The sequence below is a fragment of the Triticum aestivum genome, chromosome 1B (genome assembly GCF_018294505.1).
Source record: "Triticum aestivum cultivar Chinese Spring chromosome 1B, IWGSC CS RefSeq v2.1, whole genome shotgun sequence".
NCBI lineage: Eukaryota > Viridiplantae > Streptophyta > Magnoliopsida > Poales > Poaceae > Triticum > Triticum aestivum.
The window spans coordinates 561,727,402-561,740,896 of NC_057795.1; the positions used below are offsets into that span (position 1 = coordinate 561,727,402).

At 46.4% G+C, this 13,495-nt stretch overlaps 1 pseudogene; it reads left to right on the forward strand.

The window, feature by feature from the left end:
• The first annotated feature begins 10,302 nt into the window (after positions 1 to 10,302).
• On the forward strand, positions 10,303 to 10,830 carry LOC123079783 (uclacyanin 1-like; annotated as a pseudogene).
• Positions 10,831 to 13,495: the final 2,665 nt, after the last annotated feature.

Genomic DNA, 13,495 nt, shown 5'->3' on the forward strand with positions numbered 1-13,495 from the left:
GGACAGCCACCTCATCATATGACATATACATGGTGGACACACCCAAAGAAAACAATGGCGAGGAGCAGAAGGATGCAACGACTCCTGAGAAGCAGCCAAAGCGCCGACATCAGTGGCGCCGCTCTAAACCCCGCCATAGCAAAAACAGCGATACTGGTACAAGAAAGAATAACACCCCAGACAATGCCGAAGACAATGACGACCCCGCAGACCCAGCGATGAAGCAGGACGGGCCAGGAGACGGCAAACACAGTCCAGGGCCGCTGTCCGATCACAGCGATGCCGAAGACAAAACTTATAAACCTGTCTCTGGAGAGGAGAACAGTCCGGACGATGATGCACACATCATCTCGGAAAAGCACTTGGAACAAGAGCACCTCTACAAAAGGCTTATTTCCACCGCGAGGAGCTTGAAGAAGCAGAAGCAATGGCTTAAAGCCGCGCAGGATATGCTCAACCACAGATGGAACAAAGTGCTCGACACTGAAGAAATATACGGCGGTGATCACCACACAAAGAGCTACCCAAAACGCAAGCTGCTACCCGAATTCGACGACGAGGCTATCGCGCCCATTCCGCCAAAAAACAACACGACCGATCTGCCGGACCGACCACCCCGTGGCCGAGACAGAGCGGCTAATGACGCTGCACACAAGTCAGCACACGGTCTACGTGAGCACCTGGACAAAAGAGCTGGTATGACCAAGTCCATCTATGGATCTAGGAAACGTGTTCCTACGCAGGATCACGACCACCAAACCGACTATAATGATCGACTACCAGCTCGGAATCAACACCGAACACTACAGCCATCGGAACCACGCCACAACACATCCAAGTACAGGGGCACCGCACACCCCCTGTGCTTCATTGATGAGGTGCTGGATCATGAATTTCCAGAGGGGTTTAAACCCGTAAACATCGAGGCATACGACGGAACGACAGACCCTGCAGTCTAGATTGAGGACTTTATTCTTCACATCCATATGGCTCACGGAGACGATCTCCATGCCATCAAATACCTGCCCCTCAAGTTGAAAGGACCAGGTCGACACTGGTTGAAAAGCCTTCCCGAAAATTCCATTGGAAGCTGGGAGGAACTCGAGGACGCTTTCAGGGCTAATTTTCAAGGGACATACGTTCGACCCCCGGATGCAAACGATTTAAGTCGCATAATTGAACAACCCGGAGAGTCAGCCCGTAAGCTTTGGAACAGATTTCTCACCAACGATGCCGAAGCCCTAGAAGCTTTCAAACACAGTGTCCGGGACGAATGGCTTGCCAGACACCTCGGCCAGGAAAAGCCAAGGACAATGGCAGCCCTAACAACTCTTATGACCCACTTTTGCGCAGGTGAGGACAGTTGGTTGGCCCGAAGCGGCACCAACGATCCAGGCACATCCGAAATAAGGGATGGCAATGGAAAATCGTGACGCAATAAAAACAAGCGTCAAAATAATGAAGGCAGCCCAGACAACACAATGGTAAACACTGGATTCAGGAGCTCCAGACCCGGTCAACGGAAAAAGCCATTTAAAGGCAGTAGAGATGGACCGTATAGTCTAAATAAAATTTTAGACAGGTCCTATCAAATTCATGGCACCCCCGAGAAACCTGCGAATCACACCGACAGAGAATTCTGGGTCTTCAAGAAGGCCGGCAAGCTAAATGCTGAACACAAGGGGAGGGAGCCGCCAAGTGAAGACGAGGACGAACCTCGCCAGCCGAACACTGGGGAATAGAAAAAAATCCACCGGAGGTCAAAATAGTGAACATGATTTACGCCACCCACATACCAAAGGGGAAGCGCAAACGGGCACTCTGAGACGTATACGCTGTAGAACTAGTCGCCCCCAAATTCAATCCATGGTCGACCTGCCCAATCACTTTCGATCGCAGGGATCATCCGACTAGTATCCGGCATGGAGGTTCGGCCGACTTGGTGATCGACCCAATAATTGACGGATACCATCTCACCCGAGTCCTCATGGACGGCGGCAGTAGTCTTAATCTGATATATCAGGACACTGTCCACAAGATGGGGATAGACCCGTCAAGAATCAACCAAAGCAGTACTACCTTTAAAGGAGTAATACCAGGCGTAGAGGCCCGCTGCACAGGCTCTTTGACGTTAGTGGTTGTATTCGATTCTCCCGACAACTTTCGAAGCGAAGAACTAATCTTCGACATCGCTCCGTTCCAAAGCGGTGGTCATGCACTACTCGGAAGAATGGTCTTCACCCGTTTCAATGCAGTACTGCATTACGATTATCTCAAACTTAAGATGTCTGGTCCACATGGCGTCATCACAATCAGCGGAAACACAGACCGTTCTCTTCGTGCGAAAGATTACATGGAGGCTCTAGCAGCCGAACCACTGAACGGCCCTCCAACCCAAGTAACTCATCGGTCTTCGAGACCACAGACACGGCTAGACGCGTACGGCGCACACCTAGTTATAGCAGCCCAGATAAACCTGAGCTTGATTAATGGCTATGCCCCCATATGTGGTGCTAGGGGCTACCCGCATGTAAAAGGCCCATAGTTCGGCTCGACCCTATTTACACTCAAGAGATCAAATTTTCACGGTTCATTAAGATTAACCGACTTTACGCACGGTCACACCAGATTCTTTCACCTAGGTTTTTCTTTCTTTTTACAGATGACCATCGTGCTATGCCCTTCCAGGATACAGCACAACGGAGACAAAGGCATAGACGTGCAGCAGGGCCCCGTTCAAAGGTTTCTTTTTAGATTAAGACCCTGTGTAAACCTTTTTGATTGTCTCTTGTTGGCCCACACCCTCTTGGTACTTAAAATGACCAAGAGGGATACTGGCGTCATTGGCAAGCTTATGATTCACCAATCTAAAATAGACATTACAGGGGCCGCAACCAATGTGTTTTTGGGATCTATGCTCTCACCACAGCCGCTCTTTCATCACGCCGGATTAATGCACGTACCTAGAAATTCAGGGCTCGTTATCGAGGGCGGTACTCAGCCCAGTATATGTTGTCAAGTCCGAATACCTTCGGGAGTATTCGGCGTCGCGAGTTTGGCCTTATATGCATCAGCTCCGAATCATGTCTTTGGTCAATAGTTGGGTTTGCCCGTCTCTTGTGTTTTGCTACCTTACGTTCCACTCTATCGGCTAAGGTGGCACCGGGAGAACTACTGCGATTGTGCCCTGGTTCATCCGGATGAGCACCTCAGTAGAGAAAGCCAAAAACTGACTGTCATGATAAAGCGAGAGACTGGTCAACCACTCGATGACTCAGCGGAATCTTAGCGATTCATCTGCATTAACGAAGGACCGGTTTCCTGGTCACGTATGTACACGCACCGTATTCGGATGAAAGCGAACATACCAGGGGCTATATAGTAGCCCCACTGTCAAACTCCTATGGCTAAGTGAAAGTGTTAAAGCTATATAGTCTGATTGCCTTGTTCGCCGCGCTACCACCTCCTTAACGTACCAAGACATTGGATCAAGTGTGATTACGCGCTTTGCCGAACACCCCCGCATTATATGCGAGGGGGCTGAAGCCGACGACTGCAAACTTTCAGGTTATATACATATATACATAAGCGGCCGCACAGGAGGCACTACAATACTTTACGGGCAAAAGTATACATATAGCCTTTATTATCAAAAGCATTGTTTTTACAAACAAGATACATGTCATTTGAACATGGTATTCTTTGAGCACTGAGCCTCTATTAAACGGGCACCTTCTAAGACTTCTTCAAAATAGTGCTCGGGCAAGTCCTGGCCCCCGGGCGGAACCCTGGTTGCAATATCGGTGGCCTCCATCTTCGCCCAATATGTCTTAACACGGGCAAGGGCCATCCGCGCACCCTCTATGCACGCCGACCTCTTGACAGCGTTGATATGCGGCACAGCACAAATAAATCGTTGCACCAAACCAAAATAACTATCTAGACTTGGTTCCGTCGGCCACAGGTGATCCACGACGGCCTTCATGGCAAGCCCGGATAACCTATGGAGCTCGGCCCATTCGGCCATTTGCTCATTCAACAGCAGCGGACGCCTTGGAGTACTGAACTGCGACCAGAACAATCTTTCCATTTCATGATCTTCTCGATCTTCGAAATACTGTGTCGCATCAGCAGCACTCTTTGCCAAATCCAAGTATGCGTCTGAAGAACTCCACAATTGATCAAGAGGGGCATACTTCGGATCGCCGAATTTCGTTCACAACAAAAAGGGCTTCCCAGCCGCGATCTCACCGGCTTGCCGAAGCTCCTCCCGAGCCGCTCTGATCTCAGAGTGAGTTTCCTTTGCTGCTTAGAAGGCCTTCTTTAGGTCAGCCGTTTTCTTTTGGTTTTCCCTTTCAAGAAGTTCATATCGGCTGGCGACATTTTGTAGCTCAAGAGCCATGTCGGCTATTTTATCCTCGCTTTGGTGATGAGCAGCCTGTTCGGCTTTTAATTCATCAGCTGCCTTCACGGCGGCCGCATTGCTTCTCCTGGCTTGCTCCTTGGCCCGGGCAAGATCTGCCCGAAGGGTCTCCACAGCGGCAGCACCATCTGTACTCAAAGCATATTATAAATCCTAGCATCATGCTCTTATTAATATTTGCTGACCACCCAAATATACATACCCTGTGCCTTGTCAAGCCGCTTGTTCACAAGTGTGATGTCTGCATCCGCCACGTCAAGTTGCCGCCTCACTTCAGCAAATTCAGCAGTTCAGTCAGCCGCCGGAGATGCAGACGCCTGCACACAAAATTGGCACCATCATTACCTAAGACTATGATCCTCTGCTCGCCTCGTCCGGATGGCAACCAGAGTCTCAGGGGCTACTATCCATACAAAGTGCACTGATACGTCTCCGTCGTATCTATAATTTTTGATTGTTCCATGCCAATATTATTCAACTTTCATATACTTTTGGTAACTTTTTATATTATTTTTGTGACTAACATATTGATCCAGTGCCTAGTGCCAGTTCCTGTCTGTTGCATGTTTTATGTTTCGTAGAAACCCCATACCAACGGAGTCTAAACAGGATAAAAACGGACAGATAATTATTTTGGAATATTTGTGTTTTTTGGGAAGTAAAATCAACGCAAGACGGTGCCCGAGGTGGTCAGGAGATAGGGGCCCACGCCCACTCTAGGTGGGCACGCCCCCACCCTCCTAGGCCCCTCGTAAGGCGGTTGATGCCCTTCTTTGGCTGCAAGAAAGCTAATTTTTGGAAAAATATCTGGGCGAAGGTTTCAATCCAATCGGAGTTACGGATCTCTGGATATAAAAGAAACGGTGCCAGGGCAGAATTCCAGAACGCGGAAACAGAGAGAGACAGAGAGATAGATCCAATCTTGGAGGGGCTCTCGCCCCTCCCACACCATGGGAGCCAAGGACCAGAGGGTAAACCCTTCTCCCATCTAGGGAGGAGGTCAAGGAAGAAGAAGAAGAAGGGGAGCTCTCTCCCCCTTGCTTCCGGTGGCGCCGGAGCGCTGCCGGGGCCATCATCATCACCGCGATCTTCACCAATACCTCCGCCATCTTCACCAACATCTCCATCACCTTCCCCCATCTATATTCAGCGGTCCACTCTCCCGCAACCCGCTATACCCTCTACTTGAACATGGTGCTTTATGCTTCATATTATTATCCAATGATGTGTTGCCATCCTATGATGTCTGAGTAGATTTTCGTTGTCCCACCGGTGATTGATGAATTGCTATGATTGGTTTGAATTGCATGTTTTATTATTGGTGCTGTCCTATTGTGCTCTCAGTGTCGCGCAAGCGTGAGGGATCCCCGCTGTAGGGTTTGCAATATGTTCATGGTTTGCTTATGGTGGGTGGCGTGAGTGACAGAAGCACAGACCCGAGTAAGTAGGTTGTTTGTGTATGGGATAAAGGGGACTTGATACTTTAATGCTATGGTTGGGTTTTACCTTAATGATCTTTAGTAGTTGCAGATGCTTGCTAGAGTTCCAATCATAAGTGCATATGATCCAAGAAGAGAAAGTATGTTAGCTTATGCCTCTCCCTCAAATAGAATTGCAATAGTGATTACCGGTCTAGTAACGTAGTCAATTTCTTAGGGACAATTTCACAACTCCTACCGCCACTTTTCCACACTCGCTATATTTACTTTATTGCTTCTTTATCTAAATAGCCCCTAGTTTATATTGGATCGTTTGGGCTCCTTCAAACCTACTACCATGTGTTTCAATCTCCCCCGGATCATCAGACAAATCCCTGGTCTGGAAATGCTGCCTCTGCCTTTCTCTAAGGAGGAGATTGACGCAGTGGTGAAAGAAATGCCGGACGATCGTGCCCCGGGCCCCGATGGATTTCATGGTTGCTTTCTCAAGAGCTGCTGGCCAATCATTAAAGAGGATTTCTATAAAATGTGTCAAGATTTCCATGAAGGCAATCTTGATATTACCAGCATCAGTGAGGGGTTCATTACCTTGATTCCAAAGACATCTTCTCCTGAAACTGCCAATAACCCTGCTGAATTGCTGTCTGAAAATCATCACCAAAATCTTGGCCAACCGTCTGCAGAAAGTTATCTTGATGATCATCCATAGAAACCAATATGGTTTCATTAAGGGGAGGACCATCCAGTACTGCCTTGCTTGGTCGTTTGAATATATCCACCAGTGCCAGAGGTCGTCGCGTGAGATAATGTTGCTCAAATTGGACTTTGCCAAAGCCTTTGACACCATCGAACATGCCCCGATGATGGAGATCATGAAACATATGGGTTTTGATGACAAGTGGCTGGGTTGGATGGAATCTATCTTTGGTTCCGGTGTCTTCTGTCTTACTCAATAGGGTTCCTGGCAGAAAATTCCAATGCAAATGCGGGGTGCACCAGGGCGACCCCCTCTCTCCTCTGATTTTTGTCTTTGCTGCTGATCTTCTCCAAGCCGCGGTCAATGATGCTTTTGCTCGTGGATTGATTGATCTACCCATCCCATGCAATCACGACGGGGATTATCCGGTGGTGCAGTACGCAGACGATACCATTCTGGTGATGCATGCCTGCCCTGACCAAGCTGCCCGTATGAAAACAATCCTAGAGGATTATGCAGCATCTATTGGTCTGAAAACTAATTTTTATAATTCCACGCTTATACCCATTAACCTTGATCAACAACGCGCACTTGACCTGGCTCACATTTTCAGTTGCTCGATTGGATCTATGCCGTTCACATACCTTGGCCTCCCCATGGGCACGGCCAAGCCGACGCTACTTGATCTCATGCCGTTGGTGCATGGGGTGGAAAGGAAAATGTCAACGGCTCTTGCGTTAATGTCATCGGGGGCCAAGCTCACCTTGGTCAATTCTGCAGTCACCTCCATGTTGATCTATGCCATGTGCATGATCAAGCCGCACCCAAAAGTGATTGAGCACCTTGACAAGCTACGCATGTACTGTCTTTGGGCAAAGAACTCTGATTATGGCGTCAAAAATAATTCCCTCGCTGCTTGGGAATTGGTCTGTAGACCCAAAAGTAAAGGGGGGCTTGGAGTCATCGATATCAAAACCCAGAACATTGACCTCCTTCTGAAACATCTGTTTAAGTTTTACAACCACCACAATGTCCCCTCGGTGACCTTGATCTGGGACACATATTACTCTGACAGAATTCCACATGCAGTGGAACCGTTGGGTTCTTTCTGGTGGCGTGATGTTATGCAGCTCAGCGATGTGTTCCGTGGGGTTACCAAGGTCGCTCCGGGCAATGGCTCCTCATCTCTGTTTTGGAAAGATGCATGGTTCGATGATCGTTACGCCCCTCTGATGGAGATCTACCCCAGAGCTTTCTCTTTCTGCCTGAATGAAGACGAGCCAGTGGTTAATATTCTCACTGCCACTGACCCAAGCTTGATCTTCCACCTGCCTCTCTCCACGCAAGCTAGAGAGGAAATCGGAGAAATCCAACATGGGTCCATGCATGTCCTGCTTGACAGAGATTGCAACGACACATGGGTTTGCAACCTTGGTGGATATTTCTCCTCCAAGAGATACTATGATCACTGTTTCAGGGATACGGTTGCTGATGTGGCCTTTGGATGGCTGTGGAAGGCCAAGAGCCCAATCAAGTTTAAAATGTTTGGTTGGCTGCTGGTGGTCGATCGATTGAACACTAGGAATATGCTGAAACGCCGACATTTTGCTGTGATCAGGAACAACTACGCCTGCATGCTTTGTCAAAACCCTCATGAGGAAACGGTCAAGCATCTCTTCTTCAACTGCCCGTTTAGCCGCCATTGTTGAGACAAGGTTGGCATGCTCTGGCCAAGCTCTGGGAATAGGCTAACCCTGATACATGCTGACAAAGATGGTTGGCGCATGCCGTTGTTTATGGATATTTCTTGCTGGCCGCTTGGAGCCTGTGGAAGGAGAGAAACAATGTTCACTTCAGGGGGATTCCACACTCTTTTGGTTCATGGTTGGCTAGATTCAAAGAGCTTTTGGCTTTGTTAGTTCATAATTGCAAGGAGGGCCTGTGTCCCTCCCTAGAAACAAACATACATAGCTTGTAGCCGCTGCTTAGGTGGAACTCTAGAACACATGGCCGGGGGGCCTTACAACCCACTTGTAACAATGTTGTAACTAGTTCCTTGTGAGTAATACAAAGTCAGTGGGAGCCTCTCCCACTGTCGTGCAGTTTCAAAAAACACACCTACAAAGTACTTCTAGTTTCATACTTGTTCTAGGTAAAGCGAACGTCAAGCGTGCATAGAGTTGTATCGGTGGTCGATAGAACTTGAGGGAATATTTGTTCTACCTTTAGCTCCTCGTTGGGTTCGACACTCTTACTTATCGAAAGAGGCTACAATTGATCCCGTATACTTGCGGGTTATCAAGACCTTTTTCTGGCGCCGTTGCCGGGGAGTCATAGCGTGGGGTGAATATTCTCGTGTGTGCTTGTTTGCTTTATCACTAAGTAATTTTTATTTTCTGTTCTTAGTTGTTTTCTATCTTTAGTTATGGGTAGGAAACGCAAAATACCAAAAAAATTAGTTGTTCCTACTACACCAATGGTTGAAGAACCACTCAAAATCTATCACACTCCTGAAGCTTTTTACTTGGATCATCTTCGATCCGTTTGTGCTCGTGCCGAAACCCCAACTAGCTTAGTTGAGGGCAAATCTTTAGATGAGCATGCTTGTTATGTGCGACACCATATATCTAAAAAAGGAAAACTTTTACTGGATCAAATTCATAGTTTGAAATGCTATGCTTGGACTTTATGTGAAATATATGATGTTACTTGTTGTTCTGAAAACCCTAAGAAACACCTTCCCTATCAATGTGAGTTTAGTGATAATGGAATCGTATCTTCGTATGCTAAGGGTGTTTATAATTACTATGATGTTCAACAAACTGAAGAATTTGTTGCTTTTAAGGGTGCTTATGAAATTGCTTCTTTGATTGAAAAGTATGATGCTACTCTCTACAAATCTGAAAAATTGCCATACTTGAATGTTGCTATGATAATTATGCTTCTAATTCATATGTTAAACTATATATTGAGGACTACTCTGTTGTCCAAGAAGAGACTAATATTTTGCAGGAAGTTATGGAAGAAGAAATTGATGAAACTGTGAGCTCATTGGATGAAAAAGATGATGAGGAGAGCGAAGAAACAAAGGAGGAAGAGCGGATTAGCTACCCGTGCCCACCTTCTAATGAGAGTAACTCTTCAACTCATACATTGTTTAATTCCCCTTCGTGCTTACCGAAGGATGATTGCTATGATGATTGTTATGATCCCGTTGATTCTCTTGAAATATCCCTTTTTGATGATGCTTGTTATGATTGTGCCCAAGATTCCAATATGAATTATGCTTATGGAGCCAAGCATATATAACAATATCAGTTTCAGGAGCTAACGCGTACGATGTCATTTTCATGTATTTTTGATGACCTACTCTATGTCACCTGGTCAACGCGCTTACACCCGATGTCCTTTAACACATCCATCGCCTATATATGTTGACACACTAGTACCAATGATCTCACAACACGATCCATCTTGCAGCCATTTCTCTCTTTAGCTTCCTTGGAGCTTGTGATCATTAGTTGATCAGACAACATAACCAATTTTCTCTCTAGCGCTAACTTCCACTCCCCATCATATTTTTAGTTACTAGTAAGTCAGCTAGCTAGTACTCCCTCCGTCCGGAAGTAGTTGTCATCAAAATGGATGAAAAGAGATGTATCTAGAAGTTCTAGATACATCTCTTTTCATCCATTTTGATGACAACTATTTCCGGACGGAGGGAGTAGATCCATATTTAATCCATGGGGACCAAAGCTCTTATTCTGATCACCGTGGCCATGACCATGCTTGGGATGGCGCTCGGTGCCAGCCACACTGTAGGCGCGCCGGACGGGTCGTGGGACCTTCGGACCAACTACTCCTAGTGGGTTTCGAGAATCAGGTTCACCATCGGCGATGAGCTCAAGATCCAGTACCCAGCCTCCGTGCACAGCGTGGTGGAGGTGAGCAAGACGGGGTATGACTCCTGCCACGGCTCCAGCCCCATAGCAACTTTCCCGACCAGTAATGATGTTGTTCTGCTTGCCACCGTTGCGTCCTGGTATTTCATCTGCGGCTTCTCCAGGCAATGCGACGCCGGCATGAAGGTCGAGGTCAACGTCAAGTCGAAAGAAGTGCGGACTGTGCAACGGTGCCGACGGACAGGGAACCGACGTCGCTGCCAGTCTGAGACAGTATTAAGCTCAGCTGCGGCGGCTGGCGTCGACCAGTCTACGGCGGCCCGACTCGGTCTGATAGTTGTTGCGACTGGTCTTACTTTGTTCTCTTAGAGTGAACAATGATTGTGGTCCTTTTTTCCTTGTTCGGTCCTAGCATGGTCCCTTTGTGTATTAAATTCAATTCTGTTGTGTAATGTAATTGCATTCATTATAATTGAATTCAACATATCTTCTTGCAAGAACCCAAATAATAACCAAGCGTGTAACCATGAAATAAATTTACAAAAGATGTGTTGAGTGCAATGACATTACATCCATCCATTAGATACAACGGAAATTCAGGTAGAGCTAAATTCATCTAGATAAGTAACATGATCTTTAAGGCGAAACGGTGGGGTAAACACCCACTCCAAAATTTTATATTATTGGGAAGTGTATGTACACACTGGTTTGAGATAAGCCTAAAAATAAGATAAATGAAGAAAACAAACCCTAACAAACTGAGCCAAAAAATAAAATAAAATTACAAGACTTCAGATCGCCAAGCTTTGAAAGCATTGCCATATTTCGTTTTCATCTTGTGTCCCAAAATCTGCCCGCCAAGAAACAGAAATTACAAGAGTTCAGCTCGCCAAGCCCTTGTTCATCCTGTTACCATCAAGCTAAAATCATCAGCTCGGGACCCCTTACTCGAGAGCCCCTGACACGGGCTACGTGGCTTAGCTCTCCAGCGAGCGACGTGGTGGCGGGTGTTGACGGTCTACCTCGGCCCTGTGGGTGGCGAGGTGCATGGTGATGGGTGATCCTGGCGTAGCAGATGACTTCGATGGAAGCTTTGCCCTGATCTAGATGTGGTGCTCCCATTCCGTCGTGGTGTGGTCCCGTTAGAGTTTCCTCGATGTGGTGGGAGCGAGAGAAAGCTTTGCGCTCCGGCACCGGCGGCGACAAGGCCTGCGGGGGATGTTGTATCCCTCTTGGGGCGTCACCTTGGACCTCTTCTTGCCGTCCAACTCTTAAGGTGAAACCTTTCTTAGCTTTGGCTGATGCGGCGGCGGCGACGCTTTGTGTCGTTACCCTCCTGGGGGCATCGCCGGTGAGGGTGGGTCTTCCTCTTGCACGGTGGCGTGTTTCATGTGCTTCTTCTCGGCTACTAGCTCGAGGCGTTTAGGTGCACTTAGAGCGTTTGGCTAGTATTACCGATTTTCTTTAAATCAGCTTATGAGGTCATGCCTTGTATCGGGTCATTTTGTATCAGTTTGGTTGTTTATTCCTTTATCTATAAAGGGGGCGAAAGCTTGTTTCGGAAGAGAAAACGATTCGTGAAATCGACTGTCCTTAATGGCCTATTACAATGGTGCGCATGGTGACCGACCTTGACCAAATTCAGTCGACCAACGCCTATTACTATCCTTCTTGTATTTGTTATCCTGCCTTCTATACAATAAAACTATGCTACGTATTTTGTGTACTCTTGAGAAAAGATGATTACGTTTTATTTTCCAATTTTTACAATGATATGCATTTTAATAAATCAATTATCATGCGGTAGAAATATGCACGCGCGCACCAATACGTTCATAATGTTAATCAATGATTAAGTTCAAATAATTAATGTTTAGCACGCTCGGGCACCGGATTGGTAGCAGCCTGAGGGATTGCCGCCAGACCCAATCTAATCTCGGCTACGAATTCCATCGTCACCATTATTAGATTATTGTCATAGTATAATAGGCGAGCCAAGTGTTAAAAGAAAAGAGAGACAATTGACAAGTAGTGAAATCGCTGTTCTCATTGATTGGGTTTGTTACAATATATACATCCTGTAGGGACGCGACGATACATAGGGACACGAAGGGAGAGGCGCGTCGGTTGCCTGTTGGCAACGGCATGGCAGTTAACAAGGGGAGATTCCCTTTCAATTAAACATGTGTGTTTAATTCTAACACTCCCTCTAATCTTCGCTTGTCCATGTAGTATCATCAACTCGAAAGAGTCTCCTCCAAAAACTCTGTGGGAAAAATATGAGGAGTAGTGTAGAATATGTTGCTAAAACTCCTTCAAACCCAGTGGGAAAAATAAGGAGAAAATGATGCAACATATAATGGTTATTGTCTCTTTTAACTCAATACGAGAAAACTCATAGAGTTTAGAGGACGATAAATATGTCATATACACTTTCTTAAAAACCTCGGTGGGGAAAACAGAAAGTATGACATATGATCTCATGTTGATATTACCTCATTAAAAACCTTCATGAGAACCTTTAAAGTAAACTCATTAAGGAAAAAAGAGTATAATATGATGCTTTGAACAGGAACAATTCAGGAAAGTACTCCCCCTGATCCTTGCAAATTCCGAAGCCATCACATACCAACTCCATGAACGTATTTCTGGAATGTAGAAGCTGGTAGAGACTTGGTGAATAAATCATTCACATGATTTGACTTGCAAGATATGCAATATGATGATACTGCTAATTACGTAACCTGTTTGCATCCGGGCAACACAAGCAACATTATCTTTGAGATAATGGTTGGTGGATGTAGCCATGAGGTCTGTTTGGAAGACTCTTCATGAGGGGGCTACCACACCTAGTATGAGCACTAAGCTTGTCTACGATCTGACATAGTGGGGATCTAATCGATGTATCCAATGATATCGGTGTTCACATTTCTGTGAAACTGAAAAACCAGGACAAGATGTTTGATGCCTTTGGAGATATCGATAGATATTCTTGAGTCCCAACCAATTGTGTTTGGTGGATCCAATGGCATTA